The sequence below is a fragment of the Tenrec ecaudatus genome, chromosome 9, assembly GCF_050624435.1.
Source record: "Tenrec ecaudatus isolate mTenEca1 chromosome 9, mTenEca1.hap1, whole genome shotgun sequence".
Classification (NCBI taxonomy): Eukaryota; Metazoa; Chordata; class Mammalia; order Afrosoricida; family Tenrecidae; genus Tenrec; species Tenrec ecaudatus.
The window spans coordinates 51,721,079-51,738,419 of NC_134538.1; the positions used below are offsets into that span (position 1 = coordinate 51,721,079).

Genomic DNA, 17,341 nt, shown 5'->3' on the forward strand with positions numbered 1-17,341 from the left:
AAATTAAACTCAAATTTGAAAATGGACTGTCCTATCTGTGTGGTTTAGATTTTATGTCAACTTGAACCTGTGTGAAAGTGTAGGGGTGGAGTCCGACTTATCAATCAGATCACAGCCTGATGAGGGCTCTTGGGGGGGGGGGTGACCTTTTCATAAAAGAGACACTAGGAACTTCTTCCTCTGGCCTTTCACCTTCCTCTTTACTGGGACTCTGTGTGTCTGCCTCCAGGGCCCGCCACATATGGCCTGCTGGTCTGAGAGCTGTCGGGAACCTGACGTGTTCCCATCGACCCTGGATCCATGTGACTCTTGGCCAACCAACCTATAATCTCTCTGCGTCATCTGCCAACATCTATGTGAGTCTGAGACCCATGGACTTGAGTTGGACTGGGCTGGGATACCTTCTAGATATCAAATTACTTCTTGGTATAAAGTCCTTCTGTATACATATGTAAGTCTCCCTGGTTTTGTTTCTCTAGACAACCAAGCATAACACACCTGGAACTCACAAATTAACTCTGAGGAGAGGTAAAATTAGAATTTTCTATCAAGAACTGACACATGTATATTTACTAAGATTTCTTTGTGTTAGTCTGGGTAGACTAGAGAAACAAATCCATGGACACACATACATGTATAAGAAAGAGGTTTACATACAAGAGCAATTGAACATTGAGAAAACATCCCAGCCCAGTCCAGATCAAGTCCATAAGTCCGACATTAGCCCATATTTCTGACAGCAATCCATAAAGTCATCTTCAGACTCATGAAACACATGCAATGATGCCAAATGCAGGATGATCACAGACCAGTGGGAAGAAAGTCTTTGGATCCAGAGGAGTTGTAAGCATCTCAGCGCTGGCCAGGGTCTCTATGTGGCTTCTCCGGCTTCAGAGGTCTTGTCAGCTGCCATGTCTCCCAGTGAGTAGCAAAGAGAGAGAGAGAGAGAGAGAGAGAGAGAGGTCTTCTGCCTCCAAGGAGGAAGTACCAGATTTCCCAGAATTTTCAGGAGAAGGCCATGCCCACAGAAGTTTCATCGGCTAGCTCCAGATTGACAGCCTAGACTCCACCCCTACACTCTCAATCCTTACATTGACTGCCACATCCCTCTTGAGCGCAGTCAAGTTTTTGATCAGCTAGCTTCCTGATATCTGTATTTTTGTGCTGTGGCTATGATGTGTTATTGTATTCTGTGTTCTTGGCATTGTTGCTGTATGAACAGCATCTTCTGCCCCAGCTGACTTTCGACATGGTTAGTAGTTACAATGACAATTGAATGCCAACAACTGTCAACGTTAGTTTCAGCAAGCCTGACTGACAAGCCAGGGGCTGCTGTCCTTCTTCCCCTCATCATTCTGGCTATTATCCTTTCAAATCTGATGTGTTTGTCCTTGGTTAGGAAGTTTCGCAGGCCAATATCATGCTCCCTCCCATCAAATTCTTTGATTTGTTCTAATAACGTTTTATTGATTCTTTTAAGTTTCTGAACTACACAAAGCCCATTGACTACCAGTAGTGAAACTTTTTACTCCTTCTAAATAGTTAACTTTTTCCTTTCCATGTCTTATTTCATCGGCCCAAACTCTCAAGCACTATTCCATATAGAAGGACGCACAGTGAGATAAGAAAAGATCATGCATCTTTGCCCTGGAACACACTTGACTTAAAATCTCTACTTAAACCCTCCCGAGCCAAGACCGTGATTGTGCCATTCCATGTCACAGGCTCATCTATGGGACGCTGCTCATATCCACCTTGAGGGCCATTTTCAGAACTAGTGACGTGAAAAACCTGGCACAGCACCTAGAAGACAAACCGACAATGACCACAAACATGGTCAAGATGATGGTGATGGCAAGTGGCCTTGTTTGGCTCAACCTTGTTGGAATGCACTTCTGCTTTAAGGGAGCCACTCTTTCTCATACCAAGGAGATCTCTCTGACTGCTGTTTAACACTGCGAGACTGGAGGTCTCATCTCATCAGATGTGATTTTGATAATGAAGAAGTAGGTTAGATTACAAGTCAAATGGATGATGCAATCAATGCAACCCAAGTTCACTTTGAAGGTTAAACATTTTCCGAAACATCTCTTAGGAACTGCCTCTAACACCTTCAAGCAAAAATAAAAAGGAAACAAAAGTGTCTCTCCTCTGTCATCTACACTCATATCCCCCGATTTGAGCAGTCGGCAGCCTTCCCTGGAGAAGCGGCAGCCTGCCTCTGCAATCCAGTCCGCTTCTCTACCTGACACCAGCCCAGGAGAACAGAGCCTGGTCGTCCCCAAAGCTTCTCCAAGCAGGCAGTGTCCCGAGGCAGTCCCTCCAGGCACAGATGCTGGTCTCCAAGAGCAGACTCTGGTTTACAGTGGAGCATAAAATTATCTTCGTTGCTACTTCATAACTGTAACGTTGCTACTGTTATGAATCGTAATGTAACTATCTCATGCAGGATGTATTTTCACTGGTGCCAATGGAACTTAATTAACGCCTAGTGATTAATCACAAAAAAACAATATGTAATTATATATGGTGAAAATTTATTTTTAATTACAAATAAATGAAATTTTGTCTCGAAGCATGGTGTAGCATGGGTAACAGTCTCAATATAACAACAGTAAACTACATTGCTACATTTTGAGAGCGTTTGGTTGAGACAGCTTCTTTCTCAGCAGATCAGCTATCTGCATGTGGGCGGACCAGCCTGGAGATGGATAGAGGCGCTGTGTCTTGGTTCCTAAGACCATTGGAAATATGTGTTTTCCGATGGTCTTAGGCAACCCTGTGAAAGGGTCTTTCAACCCCCAAAGGGGTCCAGGTCCACAGGTGGAGAACCACTGCTATAGCGTTTCTGTATTTCACTCATAAATGATGAGTCAGGGAAACTGATCGCTGCTCCGTGCAGTGACCAGGCGGCCATGGTCATCCCTGAGGTCAGGTAGGTACACAGGTCCAGTCTTTCTGAAGGTCACCTCACCAGTGTGGCTCAAGAGACATTAACATATGGAAACCTGGAAAGAAGACTTTAGACGAGAGGTGGTGTGTGTGTCCCAAGGTTTGTTATACTCGTGGCTGTATCGGTGGTGGGCTTGCAGGTGGGTTTTACCTGCTCCTAAAAGCTTTTTGTCTTTTGACTATTCTAGTGTTTCCGTATCCCCACCCCAATGCCCCACTGAACGTCTACCTGTGAGTGATCACAACAAGAACAACACCGAGTCTCAAAGGGTTCCAGGTGGAACACAGAAGCAGAAAGCACAAAAGAACCAAAAGCAATGAAGATGCGACGAGACGGGGGTTTAATACACCGAGCGCCCCGTCATGGAATAGACTGCTTTAAGAATGACGAGAAAATTTCGTCTACACTGAGAGTGCATGGGAGGCTAACACCAAAGCACCCTGGCATGCACTTCCCATGTGTTTTCTATCCACCCCACTGGGCAGGTATGGCTGCAACCATGGGCTGGAGCCTGGCCCAGCTGTGAGGGTGCTGCAGGATCAGGCAGCATCGTGTGCACATGGGTCAGAACGGGCTCAATGGCACCCAATGACAACCACCATTTACAGACGCACCCCTGCCGGGCCCCCTTAGGAACGAGCTGTTCACACACCATGGTCGGAGACCAAGTGACCTGCCTGACTCTCCTCCAAAGGCCAGAAAAGTCCTCCTACCTCCAAAGTTCTACATCACCAGCCCAGATGGAGGAGCCCTGGTGGCAAAGGGGGTTACACATTGGGCTGCTAACCTCAAGGTCAGTGGTTTGAAACCACCAGTCACTCCTGTGAAGATCCAGTCCTGCTCTGTCCTCTGGGGTGAGTACGAGTCCCAGTGGATGCCACAGCAGTGACTTTGGCCTAGTTTCTCGAGGATGGAGTTGCTTTGCTGCGAGGGGTCATTGAGTCTATGGTTGTGCTGCCCGAGCCCATTGCTGCAGCCACTGTGTCTGTCTATCTGACTGAGGCGCCCTCCTCACCGACCCCTCTACCACATCCGGTGCCCATTTGCAGAGACTGGGCTCTCCTGATAACATGTCTAGATGACATCTTGCTCTCCTCTCTTTGAAGGAAGTTGATTGGCACATGGGAAATGCTCACGCTCTGGGGTCACTTTGATCTTGCTGTAGAGTCACAGGCAAGCTGTGGCATCGGTCTGGTCTTCAGACTGCTCCTGTATCAACTATGAGTCCCTATATCACAGGGCTGTGGTGAGTGTCAACGAAGACGGCTCTTTCAAGAAGCTGGCACCCAGTGATGGTTGTCAAGAGGAGCTCAACTCATAGCGGCCCCTTAGCACACAGAACTAGCCCTGGCAGCAGACGGACATTGGGCCTCTACTCAAGTCCTCCCTCAATGCAAGAACGCTTTGTTCTAATAACCTAGCATTCCGTGATGCTCACCTTCCCGACACGATCACTGAAGGCAAAGCGGGTGCATAAGCAAATGTGGTGAAGAAGCTGATGGTGCCCAGCTATCAAAAGAGATAGCATCTGGGATCTTAAAGACTTGAAGATAAATAACAGCCATCTGGCTGAGAAGCAACAAAGTCACATGGAAGAAGCAGACCAGCCTGTGTGATCAGGAGGTGTCTATGGGATCAGGTATCAGACATCAAAGAACAAAAAATCATATACTTGTGAATGAGGGGGAGTGCAGAGTGGAGACCCAAAGCCTACCTGTAGGCAACTGGACATCCCCTTACAGAAGGGTCACAAGGAAGAGACAAGTCAGTCAGGGTGCCATATAGCACCCATAAAACTTACAGCTTTCTTATTCTTTAATGCTTCCTCCCCGCCCCCCAACTATCATGACCCCAATTCCCAATTCTACCTTACAAATCTGGCTAGACCAGAGCTTGTACACTGGTACAGATAAGAACTGGAAACACAGGGAATCCAGGACAGATAACCCCCTCAGGTCCAGTAATGAGAGGAGCGATACCAGGAGTGTAAGGGGAAGGTGGAGAGAGAAAGGGGGAACCAATCACAATGATCTACATACAACCCCCTCCCAAGGGGATAGACAACAGAAAAGTGGGTGAAGGGAGACATGGGCCGGTGTAAGACATGAAAAAATAATAACAATTTATAAATTATCAAGGGTTTATGGGGGGGGGTTAATGAGCAGCTGATATCAAGGACTCAAGTAGAAAGAAAATGTTTAGAAAATGATGATGGAAACAAATATACAAATGTGCTTAACACAATGGGTGGATGGATGGATGGATGGATGGATGGGTGGGTGGATGGATGGATGGATTGTGATAAGAGCTGTATGAGCCCTCAATAAAATAATTTTTTTTAAAAGAACGGGAGTGGAAAGTTTTCGTCTTTCTCCCAAGTAGTGACTGGTGGGTTCAAACTGCTGACCTAGTGGTTAGCAGCCCAGAGCATAACCCACTGCTCACCAAAGCTCTCTCACACACACACAGGGTGAAACTAACAAAACTTACGAATGATTTTCTCCCTGTAAGTGATTAGGTCCCTTTGGTGATTTCACGTCTATGGTCCTGCCTCTCACAGGAGTGAGAGACAGGGAGAGATGGGCACAGAAGTGGGGTGAGGCTGTACATTCCTTAGCATGCCCCCCACCCATACACAGAGCATTCCCCTTGGTGAGGCTGTTGGGCAGGGATGCAAAGGGGGCATCAGCAACAAGACAGACAGCCCGAAAGGTGGTTCCCTCCGATGCCGCCTCACATTGCCTCAGTAGCAGGCTGCCGCTTTAAATCTGCCAGGAGCCCGCCCCATAGCACGGGGCAGTTTCAGCAGACAAGTCCTGTACCCTTCCATAGATGGATCAGGCAGAGCTGGGTCCAGATTTCCTCTGCCACCATGCTGCCCTGTCCTCTGCACTCAGATGCCTCCCACCCACCTGCCCCACACTTTGAGCCTGACAATGACACAGGTTCTCCCTCATGGATGGCGTGTTCGTGCCACCATGGTGTCCTCTCTGCCCAGGTAGCTAAGCCAGCAAGCACCCTCATAGCCCCAAGACTACACAGCCCCCCACATCCCTGGGGAATGACTCTGGTCCGCTGTCCCTCCCTTCTCTCCCCAGCTTCCCTGTGGGCAATCGTGGATGAAACCAGCACAATATCCTCCTGACTGTGAGCAATGGATGTGGGCCTCTCCTTGTTTGCCCACGCAGTTCAGAGTTTATCAAAGAAGAAAGGGGTCTGGTGCGACGCATTCTGCTGATGAGAACATGGCCACACCCAAATTCAGATCCATCACCAAATCCACTCACTGCCATCTGGTCACTTCTGACTCATAGCGACCCTATAGGACACGGTCGAATTGCCCCTGTGGGTTTCTGAGCATGTAATTCTTTGTGGGAGGAGAAAGCAGACTGGTTTTCCAATGGAGCAGCTGGTGGTGTCGAACTGCTGACCTTGTGGGGAGTTAGCAGCGCAACCAATGGTAACCACGATGTCACCAGGGCTCCCCATCAGACGCAGAGTTTTCAGTTGTGCAAATAACAAATGTGCACCTAGGGTCAAGGCTTCAGTGCCTTCGTGGAGAAAACTCTCCCCAGAGAGCTCTCGCTCCAAGTCCCACCTCCCGTCATCCCGCTGGCGAGCATTCTGGGAAGGCAGATGGTCAATTTTTGGCCAACAACCTTCTCTGTGGATGTGGCTCCCCAGCACCCCCGCATCCCCCACCTCAAACGTGTGAAGGTTCTCTGCATTCCCAGGGCCAAACCCTGTCACCTCCTGCTTCAGAAGTCCTTCCTGCTCAGTCTCCGTGGCCAGCCCCTCCGTCTCCTCCACCACATCCCAGTCTTCAGGGGCAGCTCCCTTCCTCTCTTCTCCCCGCGACTTCTTCCCAGGAGTAGAATCCAAGGCTTGCCAAGAATGCCAGTGGTTCACTGATGGCCGCAAAGCCAGGACTCAAGGTCTATTGGGACCTCCTGATGTCCCCCGTCTTCTGAGCTCTGCAGCTGACCAACCTCAGAGGAACCCTACCCTACATCTACTCTCCCTTCCTGTCCCTTTCCCACACAGCAGATCTGCTCAGGCCAGTGCCTGCTCAGACCCTATGAGACTTCTCTGTACTCTGAGCACAAACACCAGGCTCCCCACTATGTCCAACCAGGGCCTGTATGGTCAGGTCAATGCCCACCCCTCCAGCTCCGGCCACAGCCACACGGCACCCTACGTTCCTGAGCGGACCGTGTTCTTTGCCACCTCCGGGCCTCTGCGCCTGCTACGCCTCCTGTCAAGAATGTTTTCTTCCCTCTCTTCCTCTCGCTAACTCCCGATCCCCCTTAGATTCAGCTCAAACATCACGTCTTTCAAGGATGCCTGTTCCTGGCCAAGCTCTCCCCAAGTCTACGTCTGGTGCCGGTTGGTTCATTTCTACCACACTTGAACCTGTCCTACGAATGGACAGGGTCACGGCGTCCAGACGGAAGATGACAGGCCTGGTGAGTAACGCAGGCGCAGGCGGTGGCGTGAGTAGGCAGCAGCAAGGAGGGCGCTCGGAGGTTGAAGAGATGACATCACTGCCTCAAAATACACATGTGTCATCTCTGGAGCCCAAAAAGGGAAGGCTCTGAAAGGCCGTGGTCATCTGATCCTCCTCCACAGAGGCTGCGTGGTGCCAGCCAACACTGTCGGGAACAGGAAGAAGAATAGGAATGGCATTGATGCCCTGCCTACCATGCAGCCTTGAGAGGTGGGACTGCTGCACAAAATGGCAGAGGCCCCACCATTCATGCTTGCTTCCCTCCATCCATCCATCCATCCATTCAGAGGGCCCCACAGTCAGTGGGAGTCTGGCTCGAGTTCCGGCTCCGTACCCTTCCACAGAGGTGGCTCCTACAATCCAATTCAAAGACGCATTTGCTGAGCTGGTGCTTTATCCAAGAGCTGGGCTAGAAAGGGAGCAGTGGTCCGAGAGGAGAGGGGCGAACCTGCCCTCTGACCATGTCCAATCTTGAGTGGATGGAGGCGTGGGGTATATTGAGATCCAGATGCTACGAGAGAGGGCTGGGCACTGCATTGTGGGAATGGCCTGACAGTGCCCACAGCTTCCTGGAGGAGGGCACTCCTGTGCTCACCACAGACTGCCAGACACGTTTGGGGGGCATGAAGCGCTTCATACATGATGCCCTGTTCCTACACGCAGGCTACTGCGGAATTTGGGGGCATGCTCATCCATCCATGAGCCTTCTGGCCTTTGACCCTCAAAGGGAATGCCCTCTAAGATCTTGAATGAATGCCCCTCCTCAAACGCAGTCTTCGTGTAGAAGTCTCTGCCCACAACTGAGTGAAGAAATAAGCAGGGCTAGCTCTATCCACGGCAGTCCGAGCCCAAATGCAAGTATCCCCACAGGAAACTGTGCTTCCTAGGTATAGGGGGGCCGGGGGGGGCACCCTGCTCACACACCAAGTTGCAATGAGATGGGGAGCTCAGTTCCCATCAGGTAAAATCCAGGACAAGAGAAACACTGCAGACGCCTCATTGTTATACAAAACAAAAACAACCCTAAAACAATCATAAAAGAACAACAAAGATCCTGTATCTGACTTATGATGCAATACCTGGATGCCAACTCTCTCACATTTCACATGCAAACATGTTGGGTTGAATTCCTATAATACGGTACAGGCAGCAATAAGGTGGGGCAGGGGTATGAAACTTAAGGGCTTTCCGGATGAAAGGAACAAGAGGCATGGACAAAAGACACGTTGCCCGCCCCTCCATTATCTGACGTGAGTCTGCATGAGAAAAACACCCCTGATCTTTACACTGGGGTGGGAGGAAATCAATGACATCCCAACTTTGACAATATAATAACAAAATATTTTCATGATCCCTGAAATGAAGCGCAAAACCAGAAAGGCTTTCTCTCGGGTAGGCGGTGGGGCGAAAGGAAGCGGCTCACCAAAGGAGGGGGGTTAAATTAAAAAACCATTCTTTTCAATATTCATCTCTCTGAGAAGAATTCTTTTCGCAGAAAGAACATCAAACGCCACCGTCCTACCTTTTCAGCGAGAATACACAGAGCTCTTCCTTCCTGGTGACCAGCACTTCTTGGGAGAATCTGTTATCCGTGTGGAAGGGATGTCAGAAACCTCTGGGAGGAAACCTAGCCGCATTTGTATGCTGCTCATAAAACGTCATCACAGATCTGTTTACCTTAACTGTGGACCATGATTCAGCCGTGACAACTGTCTTGCATACTGATCAATTTATTTGCAGCAAAATGTCTAGCATTAACTGCTTAGGTTCTGAAAAAGAGAGAGAGAGAGCGAGAGAGAGAGCGAGAACTGCCACTTGGATTGCGTGTACTCCCTTTAACAGAGGCATCTGAAATACAGAGAGTGCTATCAAGCCATTCCAAGGAGAGACTAGAAAGGAATCTTCCTCAAGTGTGAGCGGGGGAGGGTCCTTTCCACTTGTGGAAGGAAGGCAGCAGGCACACATTCCCCAAGGCCCCTCGGAGGCTGGGGTTTCTGTAGCACAGGGCGGAGAATAATCCGCAGCCGGGGGACCACAGGGGGCTAATGGGGTGCACAGGTCCTTGCTGGGCTTCCACCAGCTGTGTGAGGCATCCTCAGCTGAACGGCAGGCGGGGCCAAGGGCACTGCAACAGGGCAGTTTATAGCAGAAACGAGAAGAAGATGGCCATGCATCTAGGAGGAAGAGGCCAGTTCCTGTCTTCTCTCACTGGACACCGCCTTGCAACCAGTTGTTGGTGTTGGGAAACAAGAAGGGGTCCCCAGACACCCTGGGGAGACGCTGTCCTGCTTTGGCCAACCATGGTGGCTCAGCATTGTCCTGGATCCCCAGGCCCCGCTGGACACCCTGAAGTGCCTTTGGAACGTGGACCCTGGCACCATCAATGATCCCAGTAGCTCCTGAGCCCCGATCACGCCAGCTTCCTTCCGCACCCTGCTGGCTGAAGTCTAAGCACCGTGGTGCTGGACGCTGTAAGAAGATGAAATATATACAACCTCAACAAGATGACAACCCAAGGGAGAAAGGTCGGTTGCTGTCGAATGACTCGTGTGAGTCTGACAAAGTCAGTCAGGAGGAATACCACACTGAATCTGCGCCCGACTCGAGAGAAAATGAACAAGAGTCCACGGATCTGGCCACGGTGGGTCCATCCACCCATGGCCTTATGCTGGAGCCAAAGCCAACATCCAGAGACCGCTGTCACCAGCCACACAGGCGGCAGCCACGAATGCCCCAGTTGGAACGCTCGGATCTGTTGGTGCACAGGCTGCCCCGTAAAAGTGCCAGAGAAGCCGCAACGGACACCTCAGCTGGCGGCCACCAAGGTCCGGTCTAGAGAATGAGCAGTCCACGGCTCATGCACGCAGGGACAGAGCTCACACAGTGCTGTGTGTGGACAGCGGTGGTAGAGCTGCGAGGAACCCAACGTTCTGATCCCCCATGTTCAAAAGTAGGTGAGAGCCACGTGGGATAGGGAAGGGTTCAAATACTGCAGCCGGGATGCAGCTTCGCAGCCTGATGGAGAGTCCTTGAAGCAGGAGGGGTATTGAAGCCCACTTCAACTTCCTGAGACATCTGCACGTACAAGGGGGAAGCTGCAGAGACCTCGTCACGGAATTCAAGGGTAAGGGCGGGGGGGGGGGATGTAACCAGGTATAACTGCATATGCAAACACAGCTTAAAGCCTGGTCATAAAGAGAACTGCGAATTCATCCAGATAACAGTTGCTCGTCCATTAAATCTGATTTCAAAGGGCAGTGCCGTGGGAAAATGCCAAGGGTGAGTGAACAGAGCTGGACCCAGTCTGACATGCACAGAGATTTACTGGGGATCCATCAAAGCTCGGCTTGAGCCACATTCTTTGCCCCAATTCTAACTGTCCAGAAAACCTGGCTTCGGAAGGAATGCCTGGGCTTTGGAAAGGGCAAACTTCTGATTATCAACCTCACCATTATTTCTGGCACCTCTGAACGTGTGCGTGATCAATGGTCAGAAGGCCATGCTGACACCGCCCAATCAACTGTAATGACATCAGTCCACACACGAACACACTACAGGAATTTGATTACACATATGCCCACCACTGGTCTGTCGGTTTGTTGTATGGTGCTGCCTTGTGTTTTGCCGTGATGCTGGACGCTCTGTCATGGGTATTTCAGATGCTGGCAGTGTCACCCCAAGTGAACAGATTGCTGGCTGAAGGTGAGGAGGACTTGAAGCCCTTGCTGAGGCAGATCAAGGATTATAGCCTTCAGTGTGGATTACAAGTCAATGTAAAGAAGACCAAGGTACTCACAACTGGACCACTAGGTGACATCATGGTAAACAGAGAAGAGGTTGAAGCTATCAAGGATTTTGTTTTGCTTGCATTGACAATCAATGGTCACGGAAGAAGCAGTCAAGAGGTCAAAAGATGCTATTTTCCAGCTAAGGTGTGCCTGACCGAAGCCATGGTATTCTCCTTTGCCTCATATGCATGTGAACGTTGGACACTGAATAAGGAAGGCTCAGGAAGCATCGATGCATTTGAACTGCGGTGCTGGAGAAGAATGTTGAAAGTGCCATGGACTGCTCAAAGGACCTATCAATCTCTCTTGGAAGAAGTACAGCCAGGGGGCTCCTTAGAGGGAAAGATGGCAAGACTTGGTCTTGCATCCTTTGGACATGTTGTCAGGAGAGACCAGTCCCTGGAGAAGGGAGGACCACATGTTTTGTAATGTAAAAGGGCAGCAAAAAAGAGGAAGGCCCTCGATGAGGTGGATGGACACAGTGACTGTATCAATGGGCTCAGACATAGGAACAATTGCGAGGATGGTGCAGGGCTGGGCAGTGTTTCGTTCTGCTGTGCACAGGATCACTATGGGTCGGAACTGGCTAGATGGCACCTAGCATGCAACAGCTACACGTTCCAGATGTACTTAGATGGGACATCTCCTTGCATGGATGTATGTTGCTATTCCACAACTCAGATGTACGACTGCAAGAGTAAAATGAATGATAACCCACGACCTGTGGTAAAAAACCATTAATTTTATGTGAAAAAAACAATGATTAAGAACTTCCAAACAGCGATACGTAAAATAAAAATGGGAAACAACACATCTATTAAGGGAGCTTGTATTATTAGTATGTTACTTCTAGGAAGACCAATATTTCTATGCGGAACTAAGAAATGTGGACTGAACAATTTGGAAATAATAATACAAAGCGGCAGAATAAAGAGATGCGATTTTATCATACTTCATATCTTGGTGGGGAGGTTTGGTATAATGCCCTCACCAAACCCATAACATTAAATAATGCTTACGATTTAAAAACACATCTTTTCCTCTGTTTCTCTATTTAGAACAGGGGTGGGACACGACCAGCCTGCACACCGTATAAGGCCCTGGAGATCATCAATCCCAGCGAACATCACACACCTCACCAAAGAGGGCCAGTTCCAGCCATACAGCAGGGTGAGCGAACGAAACGTTTGATCAATGTGGCCTACAAATGATGTTCCAACTGTCCAGATGGCCCTTGGCAAACAATAGGTTCCCCACGCCTGATTTAGAATATGCAGCTTTTGAGAAAAAAGTTTCCGTCTGGAGCATTTCTATCTTGATCTGGATGAACTCCCCGCCAATTATGCCAGCTTTGCTCCCTCAAACATTGACGTGGGGGGGGGGGGGCTCTCAAATGAGGCACATGCAAACTACGGCAAAGTCCCACTAGCATTTCCTTCCTTTTGCTCCAAGAACTTCTTCCAAGCCCCCTTATTTAATAGCTTCGACAGAAAATTATCATTCACTCAGGCATGATCGAGAAAACAAGAACACAGAAAGGGAGAGTCTTTGAGAGACAGGATGCAGCCTCCACGTGTCTCGTTCCCCCACTGACCGCAGTTGCCAGTGAGCACCCACACTGAGCACCCCACGGGCAGCCGCTGAAAGCGGGGCAGTCTAAGGGGCTAAAGAAGGGCAGTCCCGGGCATGATGGTCCTGACCTCGATGCTAAAGTCGTAGTAATACCGAATTTTGTTAAAAAGCCAGATGTTCACATCATGACGGCAACGTCCAGCTTCAACCTAACATATGACCAAACCCTCCCTTTATCGGCCCCGCAGTAGTCAGCCAAACTGGGGTGGGGTTCAGGGCATCTCTAATACAGGTGTCTTCCAGAAAAAAGTTCATGGGAAAATTCCATTACCATTCGATACATATTGCAGGAACTCGGTGAAGCCGCGTCCTCGATGGCCATTCCGGGGGAGAAAGCCAGACAGAGACCGTGTGTGTGGAGGACAGGGAGTCGAGATAAATGCACAGAAAATGGAGCACAGCCAAGATCTAGATGGTATGATTACAGATGTTTTTATTCCCCACGTAGCATTTGTCTGTGATCCCTAATTTACAACAACAAATGATGATGCCGTCGTCAGGAGCAAACGCAAGTTACTCAGTTGAAAGTGACTGCCCTCCCCCAGCAGTGTGGCTCCGTGGGCAGCTGCCTGGCGACGTGGCAGAGGGAGGCACTGGAGGTGTGGAACAGGAGCCCGAGTCGTGGAATCGTGTGGCCACCTACGCTGAGCAAGCACATCAGAGAGGGAAGGGAGCTCCCAGGAGGGGAGAGGCGTGACTCAAAGATGAAGCGTCTCTTGTATGCCAAAGAGGAGCCAGGCCCTGAGCAGGCTCTTTAATCCTCACCTCAGGGCTGCGGGAGACATATCATTCCCGCTCAGTCCCAGATGCTATGACACTTAGGAGTTTCTGGTTAGAATAGTAATAGTCAATGTGAAAAGTTCAGAGAAGGGTCCTCAAACTTTTTTAACAGGGGCCAGTTCACTGTCCATCAGACCCGTTGGAGGGCCAGACTATACTTTTAAAAAACAAAACTATGAACAAATTCCTATGCACACTGCACATATCTTATTTTGAAGTAAAAAAACAAATGGGGCAAAAACACCCGGCAGGCCGGATAAAATGTCCTTGGAGGGCCGCATGTGTCCTGTGGGCCACACATAGTTTGAGGACGCCTGGTCAAGAGGATGGGGAGATGAGGCCAGCTGTAGGAGAAGGGATAAGAGGGATGGGGAGGGCGAAAGTCCACCAAGGAAATATGAAAACTGAGATGTTCAAGAGGGCGGAGGAGCTCCTGCCTGCTCAGTCACCCAGACAGGGCATCCCAGTGGTCAAAGGGATATGAATGTTCCTCTTGGGAGCCCCTCTGTTCTCACCTCCCCACCTTGCAACTCCCTGGTGCGGTGGGTGGCGCGTAGCAGTGAGGAGGGCAGGCCCTCTGCAGAGAGCTGGAGATGACATGTCCATCGGCCTAGCCGGGAAGTTCTGCTGAAACTGATCTACCCCAGATGACCGTCTGGTATTTGAAATACCCACGGCAGAGCTTCCAGCAAACCATCAACAGGCAAACCAGACAGTATGACCCACAGATGGGTGTTTGCCACAACAGGGGAGGGGAGGGGGCAGTGATTCCACCTGCACCGTTCAAAAAGTCAACCTGGCCCTCCCCGCACCGTAGGTTTACCGAACACTCACTGGGTAGCAGGCACAGTGCTTGTTGTCACCCAGCGCCTTCAAGTCAATTCCATCTCATAGTGATGCCGTGTGACCGGGTAAAACTGCCACAGACGGTTCGCTAGGCTTCAATCTTAAAGGACCCCCAGCTCTTTCTCCGACAGAGCGGCTGGGTGGGTGCCTTCTGCCAACCTTTCACTTAGCACCCGGGCTCCCCGGCGCCGCTTATTTGGAAAGTAAAGATCCTCTCCGGTCCATGAGGAGCCCTAAGACCTAAACCCAAAGGGCCAACATTTCCATTCGCAGTGGAGCGCTTAACCACGGGGCAGCGAGAGCTCTGAAAACCAAACCACTGCCATCGAGTCGATGCTGCCTCACAGCGACCCTCTGGGACAGGGCAGAACTGCCCCTGTGCGTTTCTGAGGCTGTAGCTCTTGACTGGACTAGGAAGCCCATCTTACCCCTGCGGAGGCAGCGGCTGATGGTTTAGAACTACTGGCCTCGCAATTAGCAGCCCCACAGGTAACCACTACCACCAGGGTCCCCAATGGGATCACGGTATAGCATTTAGTGTTTTAATTAAAAACTGTTAAGTTTTCTGGTGGCTGAAAATAGAGCTATACTACCTTTCAATGTCTAAAGGATTGGTCACTAAAAAGCATATACACACAACCTCAGCATTATCTGTCACTGCTGGGCATTTAGAGTTTTTGCATTTGTATAAACAATACTGTGCACAACCAATGCTGCGGGACATTTTCTATCTCACTCTGATAGTCTTCTTGAAATGAATCCGTCCATTAGAATTACCCAAGCAAGGGGTTTGCAGATTTACTATTTTCAGAAAGAAACCAACTTCCTAGACAACGTGAGATATTACCATGCTTTTCAATGGTTGCCAAATTGACAGGCAAATATATACATATATGTATGTTGCTTCATCTTCTACTTCATTTTATTAATGAATCAAAATATGTTTTCATGTGATTATGCTTTATGTCCACCACCCATCTGTCATCATTTGCTATGATGCTAGAAACGACGCCATGGATCCATCCAGGATCACCCATGATGGACAAGTGTCAATGGAGCTTCCAGAGTAGATTGTCTGGGAAGAAAGGCGTGGCCATCTACTTCCAACAACTAGCCAATGAAATCTTTATCCTAACACAATGCTGCTCAACGTGGTGCTGGGTTGGAAGACACGGCATAGTAGCTGCAGTACTGGACTGGAGCATGCCGAACCGTGATACCTATAGTCAGCATGAGCTGGAGCTTAATGTGGTAGCTACAGAATCTGTGGTCCACTTGACACTAAAGCGTGAAGGGGTGGAGTTTAGCCTGTCAATCAGGTCGCAGCTTGATGACCTCATTTGGAGGCGCTACCGAGATAAATAGCTCTCTGGAGGCAGGACACACACTCACTCCCTGTGAGACATTACTGATGACGACGATGATGAGCCTGATGGGGTTACACTAGTGCAGCCAGAGCCCGAGGAGCTGAAGGAGCCACATAGAGACCCACGCCAGCACTGAGATGCTTCCACCACCACTGGATCCACAAGACTTTCCACCCACTGGCCTGTGATCTGCCTGCATTGGGCGTCATTACATGGCTGCGTGAGTCGAAAGAGGAATTCATGGACCAGTCTCGACACATGGGGTACTCTCAGACGTATGGGCTTGATCTGGACTGGGCTGGGATGTTTTCTCATTATACAATCACTCTCTTTTATATAAAACTCTCTCTTATATACATATGAGTCTCCCTGGATTTGTTTCTCTAATCTACCCAGACTAACACAAACAACATATTCTATTTATTATCTAAATTGCAGAATGTTATGTGGTTTTTTTTTAAATGTTCCTTTGGGGGCTTTCCACTTACTTTAAAGTGTTATTTTGTCCGGGTTGATTGACATTTCCTGAGTACACTGTGTTGGTTTGGTACTTTTCGGTCTGGCCCTGTGGTGGGTAAGCATAGTGGGACTGGTCAACAGATGGTGCCTCTGAGGTACCCATACCCTAGTGCACATGAAGTGTCTGTGGCCTTCTGAGAGGTACCGGTCAGCAGTTCAGGGCCCTGCTGAGAGGGCCACACTTTGAAATTGGCAAGACACATGTTCACGTGGACAGCCAGCCTCACAGAGATCCCACAGACAGAACGCCGCAGAATGAATAAGAAGCAGAGAGAAAAGACATGATGAACATGTAACACTCAAGGTGGTAATGGGCCCAGAAGGGATCTAGCAGCAGAGCTGGTAGGGACAGATAGCGGGCTAAGGGGAGCCTGTCCTCAGGGGGCTGAGAGGAGCTGGGATGCTTTCCTGCACTGAAGAAAGAGACATTGCCGATATGTTTCTTGATCCTGAGTTGTGTAGTTTACTGATCCTGATTCCTAGCCATGTCGTATTACTTCCTTAATAAGCCACTTAACTGTAAGATGAGGTCTGTGAATTCTGTGTGACCGCTACACAGATTCCTGAGCTCAGGGCAAGGAGAGAGTTACCTGGAAGGAACGACGGGTGTCAGCCTGGTTGGAGGCTGGAGCGATGTGACATCCACCTCCTGGCAATCAACTATGGACTGGTTCTGGTCATTATTCCACCTGAATTGGGCAGGTTCTGAGAAAGCTATTACAATGACAATACCTCTTTAACACATATCCACGCAAATATGCATGAGGAGGCTTCAAAACGTTAGTGGAGAAATCCATCATCTTTTCATTCCATTTTTTCATGAACTTGCTGAATCTCAATCATCTATGCAGTCAGGAAATCCTGAGAAGCTGGAACCCCACAGGGCTGCTGTGTTTTCCTCGGTCTCACACGTTTTCTGCCTTTGACTAGAAGCAGTCTTTCCACCTCC

General features: G+C 49.5%; 1 protein-coding gene across 2 annotated transcripts in view; it reads right to left on the minus strand.

Annotated features, from left to right (window-relative positions):
* ARNT2 (aryl hydrocarbon receptor nuclear translocator 2) overlaps positions 1-17,341 on the minus strand; it is a 227,260-nt gene that overhangs the window by 180,261 nt on the left and 29,658 nt on the right. The gene's annotated exons all lie outside the window — the stretch shown is intronic.